Source organism: Phyllostomus hastatus, unplaced genomic scaffold, assembly GCF_019186645.2.
Source record: "Phyllostomus hastatus isolate PE091 unplaced genomic scaffold, TTU_PhHast_1.1 phas_scaffold_93, whole genome shotgun sequence".
In the NCBI taxonomy this organism is placed as follows: domain Eukaryota; kingdom Metazoa; phylum Chordata; class Mammalia; order Chiroptera; family Phyllostomidae; genus Phyllostomus; species Phyllostomus hastatus.
In genome coordinates, this window is record NW_025334042.1 from 14,910,424 (window position 1) to 14,925,988 (window position 15,565).

The following is a 15,565-nucleotide window of genomic DNA, read 5'->3' on the forward strand; positions in this document are numbered from 1 at the left end:
ATATATAGCTGAGGCCAGGCAAAAATATGTAGTTGAATAAACATTATTTCTTAGAATGGTATCATTTTTACTTATAGCTATGGAGAAGTCTGTATCCCTAAACCAAGAGAATAATCCAAAAACAAATCCAAACTTACATGAGATCCATGAGCCAAGTAGGTTGGTCAACATCTAAGTCACCAAAACTGAGAAGAGTGTCCAATAGCAAGTCAGGCTGATATGGGGCCACAGCTAAGAGTCAAGTCTAGCAGATGGGGTCAGAGGAAAGAGAGAGAGTCTAAAGCAGCATAGTTGAATAGCCAGGCCCTATTCCTCACCAGCTTCATACCTCAGCTTCCCCATCTGTAGAAAGGAAACAATAATAGTATCATGAGAACATTATAAAGATTCAATGGCAATGCCTTTAAATTACGGTACCTGGCATGTCATAATCCCCTTAATAAATGTTAACTCTCACTATTCCTCTCTCTGGGGAGGTCAAAGAAACCAACAAAGAAGGCCAGTTTCATAAGAAAACAATCGGGTATAATAGATTCTCTTGGTGGTAACATGGCTGACGTGCAGTCAGAATCTTAAGGCAAAATGACACCAAGAGTTCTTTAATAAACTATAAACTATTACTAATGTTCACGGAAGCAACATTGAAAAATAGGGAGCCCTGGGTGGTGTGGCTCAGAGGGTTGAGTGTCATCCAACAAACTGAAAGATTGCTGGTTCAATTCTCAGTCAGGACACATGCAGGCCATGTCCCCAGTTGGGGTCCTCTCGCACATCAGTGTTTCTCTCTGTCTCTTTCTTTATCCCTCCCTCCTTCTCTAAAAACAAATAAATAAAACCTTTTCTTTAAAAAAGAAAGAAAGAAAGAAAATAGGGAAGTAGGGAGAATGTGAACGAGTCTGAGATAAGAAGGAAGACCCTGATGGAGCAAGGCAAGCAGGGCTGGGGCTGGGAAATCCAACCAGCATCTCACCTGAGGGACTTGGCTTTGGCCCTCCTGGAATGCAATTGCTAATGGCTCATCTCCCTAATGTGAACTTTCTATTTTTCGTTGCCCAACATTTAAAGGGATCGATCTATTTTAAAAATTGAATAAGGCCAGGTTGTACTTCAAAGGTTTTGCTTTCCAATCTTCTACCTCTTGCTTTATTCAGCTCCATAAAGTGCTATCCCTCCCCATGAAGAATTTGCAGGCACTTTGGTTTGCCCTGTAAATCTCTGGCTTTCCTTTCCCCCTCAGTGACTTGCTCTGTTATGGATCCAATTTTGTAGCTCACAAACAAAATCTCCTCAGAAATGTCCTGTGAAGCAGCCTCCACAGGGCTTCCTGGGACTCAAGAGCTTCCATTTCCTCCCCTGTGGAGAGCTGCAATGATCCAGCGTGGAGACCAGAAGGAGTGAGCGGACAGGGGGAGGAAGTTGCATTTCGTTGTCAGAGCTCATGTTTTACAGTTTGCCCTCTTAGGTATGGCAACTAAATTCCTCAGCTCTTTTCTGAAGTTATAAAATAAATTTTGACTTCACATCTTAATTGACATATAAACATAAATTTACTAGAAAATAAAGCGAGTTCTAAGGGGCAGTTGAATTTTTACCTTATTCATGATACCTATTTATATTATTTAAAGTGATTCAGTTCAACTGTGGTTTTGCAAATAGATGGAATCATTTCCAGAGAAGTCATAATAACAAATCAATGTCTTATTCTAGACTTATAAAAGCATAAGCCTCTTTTTAAATAACTACAGTTGCATGTCAGAAAATCTAAACAAATGTGTAGTTAAGAATGATTGTTATACCTTAGGGACTTAGTTTATACAAGACAGATTAGCAAGATATGAGCCTCATTATGCATGAAAGTCATTTGTTTTTCCATGAATCTAGCACAGCACACGTTCTGGGGTTGCAATTCATAAAGAGAACGAATGTGAAGACTGAACGCTGTTATGACATTAATCTTCATGAATATGGAAAGAAGTGAATTATTATCTTTTTCTTTATGAGGTGAAGAGAACTGTCGCAACAAATTTGAATCTTGGTGTACAGTATATTAGAATGTGAAAGCTGGAGGGGCCCCAGAGTTAGTCTCACCCTTCTGTTTACCCAAAGGAAACTGAGGATGTTTTTAAGAGACTTATCCATCTTTATGTGGTGAGTTCATAGCAAAGGCGGTCCAGATCTTTGCACTCCCAAAATCAGGATCCTTTCAACCTGCAAGAGGGGCAAATTTTTCCTAATTCCAGTTTTTCTTTTCTTTTCTTGTCTTTCCTTTTCTTTCCTTTTTTTCTTTTTTTAAGGGGGTTGAGGTGTATATAAACTATTAACAGATGAGGCCTACAGATTTCTTTCTTCTCAGACACACAAATAGTAAGACACTAGTAGCCCATAGTCTTGGAGTGCTGGCTTCACACGAAGACCCCAGAAGTGGTGCAGTGCTCTGTGGGCCTGAATTTTCTTCAGCCACTCCAGGTCCTCACGAAGCTTGTTGGCCAGACCATTGGCCAGAAGAACCTGGCTGTATTTTCCATCCTTCACATCCTTCTGTCTCTTCAAGAACCAGTCTGGGATCTCATCCTGGCATGGGCTCTGCATCATGGTGATCACACATTCCAGTGCATCCTCTGTGAGCCCTCCTGCTCTCTTGGCGAGGCTACTGTCTGCTTTCCTCAACACCACTGAGCATATCTTCTTTGCCCCGCACCCTTAACTGCAGCGATGGCAAAGACTATTTTCCACCCGACTGATGTTGGTGTTGAGTACTTGCAAAATATGCTGGAACCTCTCAGGGATCACTAGTGACATGGCAGCAGCCCCAGTAGTGCCGTGTAGCCTCCTATGGAAGAGGTAATTCCAGTTTTTCTAAACAACCGAGTCTTCTATGTGCGTGTCCTCTTTAACACACTACCAAGGACCCTAAACTAAATATGAACGATCGATTTTGACCACTTACTGTGAGCTAAACCACTTCTTGGTATTTTGTTTTCATCTATATTTATGCCATTCCAATTCCACTGTCAGTAAAGTTCTCTGCTTTGTTAATGTTGCCTAAAGTTAGGAATCTGGGCATTTTCATAGCAGTGTTTAGCACAATGACCTTATAAGGAAATTTCCCAGGCTATGCAGCTATGACTGTGCCTTCACATATTTAACACCTGTGTTTTAAATTTTCACTGAAAATCCATTTACATTTTATTATGTGTAAGGAATTGCAACTTCTAGGGTTGTTGTTACAGACCTTTTGAAGAAGCAAGATTTCCTAGCAACAAAGGAAAAATACTTTTAAGAAGTAAAAGTCACTTCAAAGTGCTTTAGAGTCCTCTACATTGGAACCATTGCTAATTATAAACATGTATTCTTTTAATTTCTATCAAATATATTAACTCATTTAAAGATGAGTACTTAACTCATCAAAAATGTTTATTTTTTATTATAAAACTCATAAAAAATATTTAACTCATTTACTAGCAGAAATGCATCTGAAAATTAGAATAGGAATAAAAAGACTTCAGTGTAAGCTTTTGTTTCCCCATCAGGGAATACAGTGAAGGAAGAATGGTGTAATGAGAGCCCAGCCTCTCCCCCAAGTCTGACTTCACCACCTACTTCCTGCTCGTGTGATCATCAGCACATGCTTTAACCTCCATAGTGAAAATGAGTATAATTCTTACCTCAAGAGGAGATGTAATAATTAAGCAAGATACCATAGTTGAACCACCTAGTTTATTTTCTCTTCACCTACCTTCGTTTTTTCTGATCTCTCTGCCTTGGTCCCTAATCTGGAAAACTGTATTACAAGAAGACAGTAATGATTATTACAGGATGATGCACAATAAATATTTGGAGCACTGATGCATTGCAAAAATTCTTCCATAGGAAAAAAAGATTACTAAAATAAAAATACATAACAAAAAGATATCCTGCTAAGAGCAAAGACACATGGAAGAGGCAATACATGATAGAATTAACTGGTAAATGTGCAAGGTGCTAGAGGAAGAACTGGGAGATGGGACAGCGAGTCTTCTGGCTCAGCAACTGAGTGAACAAAGGTACCTGGAACTGAGGTAGGCAAGATGGAGGATAGGAGGATAAGGGTCTATGAGTTAGAATGGCAATGGGTTCAGTTTCAGTTTCAGACATTGCTATGATCTGACAGTGTCCTACCAAGATTCATTTGTTGAAATCCTGATCCCCAAGGTGATAGTATGAGGAACTGTTTTGGGGAAATGCTTAGGTCATGAGGGATTGGTGCCTTCTAAAAGGGCCCTCACAGAGCTCCCCGGCCTGTCTTCCTTGTGTGGACACAGCAAAAAGCACCAGCTAGGAACCAGGAAGAGGGCTCTCACCAGAACCTGACCATGATAACACACTAATCTTGGACTTCCAGCCTTTGGGCTATGAAAAATAAATTGCTGTGGTTTATAAAACACCAGTTCATGGTATTTTGTTATAGTAGCCCAGACAGACTAAGACAGACATGTTGAATTTGGGCTTCATGATTCCATAATCATCCTCACCCCCAAAAAGACAGTGTAAACAAATGCTTCAAGTATGTACATGCCTCTAAAATGCTCTTATTTGCAAGAAATTTCCTTTATAAAACAAAGAATCATTTGTTAAAACAACTCCTTAACATATCTGTTTGGTAAATTCCAATTTTAGTATATCAGACTTTCCTCCAAGAAAAGCACATCTGTGCATATGCTGATCGTAGATTTTTTAATTCATTGCTCTGGGAATGCTGACTGCCAATTCTCAAATTTGAAATGTATGTCACAACTTCTCTTTAATCCAATTTATCACTTCAAAATTAAGTTTTCATGTCTGTTAAAAAAAAACAATTTTGTCTTTAGAAGCACTTTTGGAAATAGTGTACAAGTTTCTCAGAAATTATCATATTTAAGACCATGGAGTTTAAGACCTTGGTCTTAGTTTTCAAGAATTTTTCCTTGCACCCAAAACTTCATCTCCTCTGTACACCTAATGCCATCTTCATGCCCACCCACCCCCAAACTTCCCGCCATCACCACTCCTCCACACACAGAGAGAATTTTAAGACCACTATGTAATATGGCAAACATATTAGAATAAGCCATGCAAATAACTTACAACTTTATGGGTTGAGTTGCAGTAGACTAGTTGATATAATGTTATATTCTAGAGGTATTTAAATTAAATATTAATGCACTTCAATTTTGCAAGATATGTTTTGTTTGTAATTTGGGAGCTAACAAAAACATTTTAAATTTCAAACATTTCATAGGCCCTTGAAAACTTGTAGACCATTGAGCACTTTTCTTTAACAATCAATGGATACAATGGCCCCAACAACAAATCCCCACTGGGAGAGAAAGATGAAACATTAGCACTTTCAGAATATTTTCACTGATTTTTTCCCTTACAGCATAAAGCTTTTGTATTGTTTTAAGTGTTTCTTATCATGGGCTCTTTTTGTCTCGTGCAAATAATGTGCTCAGGCAAGGGGGAGGAGTGCACACCCAGCCATCTTGTGCACCGCTGCCCGGTTACAAGACCTCCTAGCAAACACTTTAGGGCCTTCTACGTTGCCCAACTGAGGCCTATGGCAGAGCTGGGTCATCTAGGAGATTGTGCTCCAATTTCTAAAAATTTTGGAAGATATTCACAGGAAAGATATTACAAAAGCAAAATGTGATTATTTAAAAGCAAATTGTCAAATATGCAGTGTCAAATATGTCTTAGGTATTTGCCTTGGCAGAAATCAGGAGCAGAGATATGCTGAAAACTACTAAGTTTCTGTGAAGTTTGTAACTAATTTCAGAAGATCTACTTTGGCAGTTTTCTCCCAAGGCTGAAAAGGCCAGGACAGGAAGGACCATGAGTTGTTCCCTTTCTCCTTTCTCACCAATGCAGTCACTCTCCTGATCCAGGGCACACTTTGGACAAAGAGAACAGGAGGGAAGATGAAGAATGGAATTAATGGAAGTAGATTGAAAGCAATGCAAGGATATGCATTTTTCTCTTACACCTCAGACACTCATATCGACACCCCTCTCTGTGAAGACAATTTGAGTTAAGTCAGAGAGAAACAAAGGCCTATTCAACCAATAATTTGACAATATTCTCAGGACACCCTTTCCTCTAATTAGACAGCCACTTTCTTTTGACAATGAAAGAAAAGTAGCTCTTATTAACTTCTTCAATAGCAATATTGTGTTGAATTTAATGTGTTCATTTAAGTTCTGCTTTTCACTCACCAGAGATAGCATTAGAGAATTGGTTTAAAAAAAAAACTGCAAAACACTATAATTGCAACTTATTGATAGTATTAATTATTTTAGTTCCTGTTCTGTCATTTTTGTATACAGTTTTAAAGGTTTGAGAACTTAAATGTAAAAGGGAAGAAATTGATTTGAAAACAAAGCCAGCTATTTATTTTAACAAAAGATGGACTCCAGGATTTTTCTCTTATCTATGAATGGAAATTCTGTGTAATGTTATAGCTAATAGAGTATTGATTTTCCGTCTTTCTACTTTTGCTGTGCTTTGTAGCAGCTTTTATGTATTTTAAATATACAGGTCTTGTGTTGCCTTCAGGAAAATATACACATACATAGAATGCATTCCCCCAGGTGGGTCTCAGCACTTCAGCTGTCAGAAATCCATCCCACATGCATTGGTCCAGCATCAAACCCACTGTGAGGCCTGTGAAAGGAATGCGTTGAAATTGGAGAACTCAGCAGTAACTGCTCAATGAATAATACTAACTTCAAACCAGAAATAATTTCAACCTGATTTTTAATTAAAGACAAAAAAGATAGAAGTGATCATGAATGCTTATACTTCCTGAGATGTTTCCTCCTGTTCTTTCCACACTCCGACTGCTTTAATCACATCTTTTTAATGCTGAAAAATAATTAGCTTTGGTAGCAGGGCTGGAAGGCCCTGAAACTGACATCTTCAATCTTCTTACTGATTTCAGCTCTAAGGACAAAACTGTAATATGCAGGAAAAAATATAGATGGTAAGGGGAAATAGTTACATATTTGAAATGAGACTTTGTTAAGTACAAAAGCCAAGTGTGATCTCTTTGTATTAACTCAATCCAGAGTCCCCAGCTTCTAACTTAATTTTGAGTGTGGCAGTCCTCAGGGCAAGTCAGTGAGTTAAGGCCGGTTATGAATCTGGAGTACAGATTTGTGTGCAGTGAAAGAAAAAAATGCAGCTTCTGTAGAAAGCAGGAGCACCTTAGACTCAGAATCACGCATCCTTGGCTTGGCCTCTCATTAGCTGTGTTGCCCTGGGAGTGTTGCTTAACCTTTCTGACTCTGCTTCCTCATTGGTGACATGGACTAATTGGACAAGATGGTATTCACAATCTCCTCTAGTTAATTTTCAACCAAGAAACATTGATTGAGCAACTACCTTAGGAACCAACTCTGAAGGATAAAATAAAGGGCTATGCAAGTATCATGTGCCTGGGTGTATGTGTCCTACCTCCCTCCTGCCCTGTCCGTAATTTGAAAGCAGATCTGTGCCCAGTTCCTCTTTCTTCCCCACTACACTTAACACAGTGCCTAGCAAAATAGAAGCACCCAACAGCTTTTTAGGTGAATGAATACATAAACATATAAAAGTTTCCATAGGAATTTTATAACCTCCTTGAGAAAGTATCACAAAAGCACTCTTTTGGGGGGTATGGGAGCAGGGAGAATAACTACTATAACCAAGAAACATGATGAACAGTGGCTCTGAAGAATCTTATTTATTTCACTCAGAAGCAAAAATTAAAATAAGATACTATACTATTCTCCCGATTTAAAGAATGAAAACTCAATTTATACTTAGGAGAACCCCCAAATTAACAAGTGTTGTTGCTCATCTCTCCACCTACACCTAAAATGACTGGTGCCTTGAAAAGAATGTGCTTACTATTCATTGATGCAGCTGATGTCTCAAAGCTTTCCACCAAGATTGTACCTTGGTTAATGGAGTCTCCCTGGAAGAGCAGAGCAGAGACTCTAATCTCCAGCAAAGCGTCATAGAATGGCAAATGTCAGAATTAATTTCATACGGCTTGAAAAACATTTCTTTTTAAAATAAACTTAACTTTTAAGGCAAAAAGACATTTAAATAGAGAAGAAAATCTTTTCCAAACATAATTTTTCCAGTTTCCACAGTGACATAACAAACTGAAGCTCCACTTGATTTAAAAGCAAGCCAGGATCTAAACCTGCATCACAGCCACTGCGACACACAGCTGGTTTGTTCCCCAGAGGGGGCTTAGGCAAGGAGATTGGGAGGTCTCGAATTTGTCAGTCAGGGTGAAAGCCAAAAAAAAAAACAACAACAAAGTGTCAGTTTAAAAAAAAAACACATTTATGCTTCTGGAATGCCTTGGAAAGTCCCCTGTCAGAAAAACTACATATGTTCTAGTCTTGCTCATTTTATCTCCTGAGACACCACTCATCATCAATCATCCCAGTCTGTCAAGACAAAGAGCTGGAAAACATTCTGAATCCAAATCTCTCAACTACCAAATAGGTCTCACACACAAAGTGCACTCTAGTTATCAAATACTACTGGGTGTTCCAGGTGACAAGTTCCGTTCCAAACTCTTGGCTTTCCCCTCCTACCATCAGGCTCAGAGGACTGCAAGGGTGAGGCCCAAACTCAGGAGGATGGTTAATGTCACCTGGAATCATGAACAACGTCAACATTCCATGACATAGAGAGACAGACAACATCCACTGTGACCAAGACTTCCCCCCAGGGGGGTACCCAACATTCCCCTGAATGTCTGACTGGCTCCAAGATGGTGTTTTCTGAGAGATGGGAAAGCCCACACTCTTCCTGCCCACCAGCCAACGCTGCCTCCCCCAGCGACCTGCCACACATGAGTCACAGACTTAAAGCTTTGCCCATAACCAAACACCCAAGGCATGCTATTGCTAATAAGAACAGTGTTAGATGGACAAGCCAGAGAGAGGCAGATAGCCATCAGAGAACAATGGGTGTTGAGGAGGAAGGGAGAAAAAAAAGGTTCTAGAAAGAGAATACATGGGGTTAACTAAAGATAATCATAACCTACTTTGCAGCTTTGCCAGAACATGCAGCTCTGAGATCTGGAGCATGAGCTCTACAATGATGAAAAGAGCACCAGGCGTCTCTGGGCGCGAGCAGGGAGCACAGAACCCTCTGCCTGCCGTGGACCCACCACAAGGCTCAGCACAGTGGTGCTGAGCTGTTTGTCACTGCGCACCTTTTAGCACTCAGCTCACTAATTCAGACCTGAAAGCTTCTTATTTTATGGAATTATGGCTTTTTCATTTCTAAATAGATTTTTTCCAAATACCCAAGTATTTCCCCATCTTTCTATCATTGTCAATTTTGCTCTTTCTGTAAGAAAAGCCCAATTCTATCTCATGTCCTCCATGACAATCCTTATTAAAGAGTATCCTTCCCCCTTCAAAACCTCTACAGCATGTCTATATAAATCACAAAGAGAGAGGGCACGTCAGAGCTGCACAGAAGTCACATGTTATCTAAATTCTGGATGCAGGGTGGCGGGACAGGCAGAGCAGAGGATACACCCCACCCCTGTTCCAGGGACGACCCGAGGCAGGGCACTCAGTGCAAGGCAGTGCAGTTCTCCAGCTCTGGCCGGTTCCCTCAAGGAATGGTTTCCCAGCATCCTTACCTTACACAGTTCTAAGAAAAATTACTTTAACTTGGAACTAATGATAGCAAATAATTTTTGCCAGCATTGAAATGAGGTTGCTTCGTCATGATTGGGAAAAAATTTTTCTCACAGTTGCTCTTCTCCCTGGTTCTACTGCTTTCATTTAGCTTTAATACCAGTTCTACTATTTTCTCATTTTTTGGTGTATTATCAAAACTTTCAAGTAAAAGAGCTAAGGTAGATTGCTTTGTGTATTTTACCTTAAAAATTCACTTCAGCCTTAGAAAACATACGTAGTTATCAAATGAAAATAATAAACACCATTTCTGTATTATACTACTTTTAGACAGTAAGATAACCATTTTTAAAATGTTTCTGATTTGGTTTAGATGTAAGAAATTAGGTTTCCCTGATCTATAATATATTACATGACTAATGTATGTGAAGTTCACCTTCAACAGCATCTAAAATAAGGAATTTAGTATGTAAGCTCATTATTTATGTTCATATTAGCCTGATAATTAAATTACCTTTTTTCTCTTTTAAAAAAATATACTTTTCGCCCTGGCTGGCATAGCTCAATGGATTGAGCACGGGCTGCGAACCAAAGCATCGCAGGTTCGATTGCCAGTCAGGGCACATGCCTGGGTTGCAGGCCACAGCCCCCAGCAACCGCACATTGATGTTTCTCTCTCTCTCTGTCTCTTTCTCCCTCCCTTCCCTCTCTAAAAATAAATAAATAAAATCTTTAAAAAATATATATATACTTTTCAAATTTTTGATTCCCTATCATTATGCTTCTTAATGGGTTACTGGTATTGCCTGACAATATTAATTGAAAAAAGGGGTAAACAAATTGCTAAATAATATTTTTTAAAATGTAATCTATACAAAGAATAAGCAACTCATGATATCCAAAATTTTCTATAGGAGAGAACAGCACGTTTATGGGTTCGTGTGCACCGCCAGGAAAGTTTATAAAAGATTTAAACACCATCTTCATAAGATAAACTTGGGTTTTAAAGAGTTTGTGTTATGCTCACATAAGTCCTCCTCAGCCTCATGATGGGCCAAATGAATTGCTATTTAAATGTAGCCAATGAATTTCTTACATTTTACATATTGAGTAATATTAGCCCAATTAGAAAGAAGAGAATTTATATTACTTGAGCTCTCATTATACACTAAAGTGACTTGAGTCTGTCAGTCAGTTTACACATGTTATCTCCTTGCATAAGCACATTATTCAGAGTAAGAAACAGGGTCCGAGTAACATGCATAAGTGGCTGAATTGGAGTTTATATTTAGTCTGATTCTAAAGGTCACTATACCATGTGGCCTTCCCAATTAACTCTTGGCAACAAGTCTGTGAGGACAGAAATAACGTGATTCTCCAGAGGGGGTGAGGAGAAGGTAGGAGATCATCAATGCTTTTTCCAAACACAGCCCACAAAGGTTCTAGGAGCTATGTGTGGTGCCAGGTGGCTACTCGAATTTTCAGGGGGATCACTTTGTAAGTTATATAAACGTCTAGCCACTCTGCTGCACACCAGAAACTAATATAAAATATTGAATGTCATTTATAATTGAAAAGTAAAAAAAATGAAAACCTGTTGCAAAACCACAGTAATCAAGACAATGTAGTACTGGCATAAGAATAGACATATAGATAAATGGAATTAAATTGAGAGTCCAGAAAATTTTTTTTAAAAAAAGACTCTGGCAGATTTCAACCTAGTCATGAAACCATAGATAAAAATTTGCAGATTATCTAGTTTAATATAGAATTACAGAATTAAGAAATGATACATAGTACTTCTTTATCTAACTATGTATAGATGATGAGCTCTAGGGTATTTTCCAGAAAGTGTCTACCAAAACAACTAGTAAAAACAGCAGAAAATAAATAAATAAGTCTCTGTTGAGGGTGATATAGGGCCACCTTTCTCATGAAGGTAAACCAGATACTAAGATTTAGAGGCACAGCAGAAGCATCATTTCTGTCTGTACTCTGCCCACCTATTCTTCCACCCAAAGTCAACAGGAAAGAGATACAGAAAATGAAGGGGCATGATCCCAGAATAGAAGGCACAGTCAGATGCAAGTTATTGGGTTTGCCAAAAAGTCCATTTAGTTTTTTCCACAAAACAAAAGACATTTTTTATTTTCACCAATAACTTGATTGATATGAATATGTCAGCTATTTCCCACGTGGTATAACATTGATAGTTCTCAATTAATGCCTTGATTTGATCACTATCAACTTCAGCTGGTCTACCCAAACAACCATGGAATGCTGTCCATCGAGAATCTCCAGCACAAAATTTCACAAACCACTTTTGACACATTTGATCAGTCATAGCACCTTCTCCATACATTGCACAAGTTATTTTTGCCTTTGAGTTGCATATTTAACCTTTCCAGAAATAATAAAGCTTCATATGCCAAAAAATATTGCATATTTTCTTCCATCTTTAATATTAAAATGGCTACACAAAAACTCACCAATTTCGATGTTTTTTAAAAATGCACAATGATATAACAGCCGTCACAATACAGTCTAACAAAATCATTTCAAATGAAGTTAAAGACAGCTCACTGTTAGTACAACCATCTTAGGGAAAAAATGAAAAGAACTCTTGGCCAACCCAATACAATGTGGCTTTTCTTCATTTGATCCCTGTCTCCAATCTCTGGAGCACTTGGTAAGTACAAGGTCCTGTAGTCTGCACTGGAGACTTGATGTTAACCCAGAAACAGTCCTGGCCTTCCAAGAGTCCATGGTCTAATTAGGGAAACAAGGCAAGTACATTAATTACTGAAACCATAGGTAAAACATCAACCATGTCATAAAGAAAGACACAAAAATAGAAATGTTCAAAGACAACAACAATGACCCCTTAAGTGCCATCTGGGATAGGTGGGATGGTGGGATGACAACAGGTGGAGGTGGGGCACCACAAAAAGCATAAAAAGGTGGGTACCTTCAAGAACTGGCACTTGGTTTCCTGGGCTGCACGTTCAAATGCTGTTGATTGGTGCCACACTGTGGAGGGCTTAGCACACAACAGAAAGGATTCTGTATCTGACTGGTGACCTTTGAAAGAGTTGTTGTCGAATGGAAAGGTCTAGAATTAAACCACAAAATGTGATTTGCATTCATGAATTCACTGACCAATCCTCCCATTGTCCCTTTCTTCTTGTAAGACTACTACCAGCATCTGAAATCTGACTCAACACCTCAAAAGTCTTTTTCTCACTCGCTAGACCCTTGGAAGATTTAACTGGTGATATATTCAAAGTAAAATAAACAGTAATAAAAAGAGAAATTGGAGTGGTGGAAGGAAGTGTCAGTAGCAGGAGACTGGCCAAGAGAAGAGATCAATGGGTCTTGAAGGGGGATGGAGAAGTTGCACACCCAGCCATCCCCCTGCCCCAGCACTCACACTCCCCACAGAAGGTGAAGGTCAACTGGTGAGGGGAAAGGAGACTCTTTGGCATTCAAGGATTCAAACACTGTGAGCACAGAAGGTAGACAAGTGAATTAGAGTCAAACAGATGTCCCTTTGAATATGCCTTACTGACTGTGTGAACCTGAGTAAGTTACAATCTCTCCGGCCCTCAGTTTTCTTGTTTATGAAATGGGAATGCTAGCAATATCTGCCTTGGAGGACTGTTGGAGAAGAGAATGAGATGATACAAGAAAAAAAGAACTTAGTCCAGTGAGCCCCACAGAGTCTTCTATTGTCACTTGTGACTTCTATTGTCACCTATGAATTTACCTGGAAATAGGGATCAGCTGGACAACCCTTGACTGCATTCAGAGAACAGAAGGCACAAACCCTCCCCACCCCAACGTGTGTGAGAGTATCAGAAAAACTTCACTCTTGAATTGTTTGTTCTTTCTTATAAGAAAAAACACCCCCCAGAACCATGGCACCTGAGTGCCATTCTGGGAAAGAGTCACAAATTAAGCCACCACTTACAAGGGAAGGGTCATGTAGAAAGCAATAATCATTGATTTTTGTGGAGATTCAGCATCTTGAATGAAGGACTATAAAAAGATACATTAACACAAGTAGTTCTCAGGATGTGAAAAGCAGGTGTATACGTATCAGAAAAGATGTTCTTCGGTTATGCATAAGGCCGATGACCACAAAGACAAAGCTGGAGGACACGCTCCTGGTGGATAAAGGGAAGAGCTCCAGCAGCTCCAACTTTCAGCAATAGGCTATGGTCTCCATCCAGCTGGAGTCACGTGTCACTTTGCCTAGGGTTTTTATTAGTCTGTCTGAGGAATAAAGAATCAATTATTAAAAAAAAAATCATACACTTGAAATTAAAAATAACAAGTTAACATAGTGATTTTGGCTTTTATACACTGTATGTAGCCTGTTGCATCTGGAAGCCTTCTTCAAAATCACCTTATTCTACTTTTTCATTTCACAGGTAAAGAAGATGGGATCCACAGAACATCGGTGACTTGCCCACAGTCACCTCTCTCTGTAGAAAGGCTCCTTCCACTATAGGCCAGTGACAGCACATTAAAACATCATTCCTGGAGCCCCCTTTCACTACGGTACTAAAGGATGAGGGGTACTGAATGACTGACTTCTTCTCTCTCTACTAAAAGGTTAGTGTGCTCGATACCTTGATTTAATTACTAAGGACTACTGCATTGCCCTGGCTGGGTAGCTCAGCTAGTTAGAGCATCGTCCCGACCCAGCAGGGTTACTGCACTTTTGATCCCCGGTCAGGACGCACACAAGAATCAACTAATGAATACATATGTAAGTGAAACAACAAATGGATGTTTCTCTCTCTCATCTCTGCCCCTTTCCTCTCTTTCTAAAATCAATAAATTTAAAAAATTGAATAAAAAATATGACCATTGCATTTATTTTTTGACCATTGCATTTACAACCAAGTTATAGTCCAAATCTTTCCAAATCAGCAGTGTAGAGTTTGAATTATATGTTTCCCATAGAAATAGTATTAGAAATGATAGGTCAGCCCCAAGAAACTCATAGAAACGTATTTAAATTATGATAAAACTTCAATGCCATAGAAATTCTAGAAAATACTGTAAAATATAATATTTTTACAATTTTTATAATTAACAAGTCAGAGAAAATAGAAGAGCAATCCATTCCAAAGTAAATAATCAGCTTTCCATTATCTTGAATATTGGTGCTTAAAGAAAAGCAGTTTTAATAAGTACTTTTCTAAAAATATAGTGGATACCAGCAAATTGAGCAGTTGCCTCCAAGAAGCTACAGAATCGTGAACAGGGATAAGAAAACAAAGAAAATGAGAAGGTTAGCAATCTGCCCTTAGCACTAAAGGTGCGCAAACTGCCTGGGGAGATGAAAAGGGTCCTTGCAAAGGAGGTGATTTCTGATCCAGCACTCAAAGGATGAACAGGAGTTTGACAGAAAGATGAAGAGAGAAATGTCATGCCAGGGAGTAGACAGAAATGTGTTGAGGTTATTCTGATGAGAATTTGAACACTCTTAGGGACTAATTATTTCTCATTTCACTTAAGAATACAGAGCTTCCCTTTTTGCTTAATGGACATATTTCACTAGCGCTGCTCATGTTCTTCAGTCATAATAAAGATTGTATTTTACTATCAATAAAAGAGGGGAAAAGGAGAAAAAGAAGAAAGTCCTTGGTTACCTACCAAGGACTCTAAGGGAGGCAGGAAGACCCAGCTTAAATACTGTGTTTGTCACCCCTATAGGAAGCCAGGCTCCTGATTCGTTTATTCTTAAATCTTTCAGAGCATAGTATGTGACATGTATTAGTTACTTAGCCAATGTTTGTTTGCTTAAGTTAAAAGTCACAAAGTTCCACAATGAGATACCAATTTATATGAGCATGGCTGTAACAATGAAAAAGACATAATAA

At 38.9% G+C, this 15,565-nt stretch overlaps 1 pseudogene; it reads right to left on the reverse strand.

Moving 5' to 3' along the window:
- Nucleotides 1-2,372: 2,372 nt before the first annotated feature.
- On the reverse strand, nt 2,373-2,799 carry LOC123812975 (annotated as a pseudogene).
- Between the last annotated feature and the right edge of the window lie 12,766 nt (nt 2,800-15,565).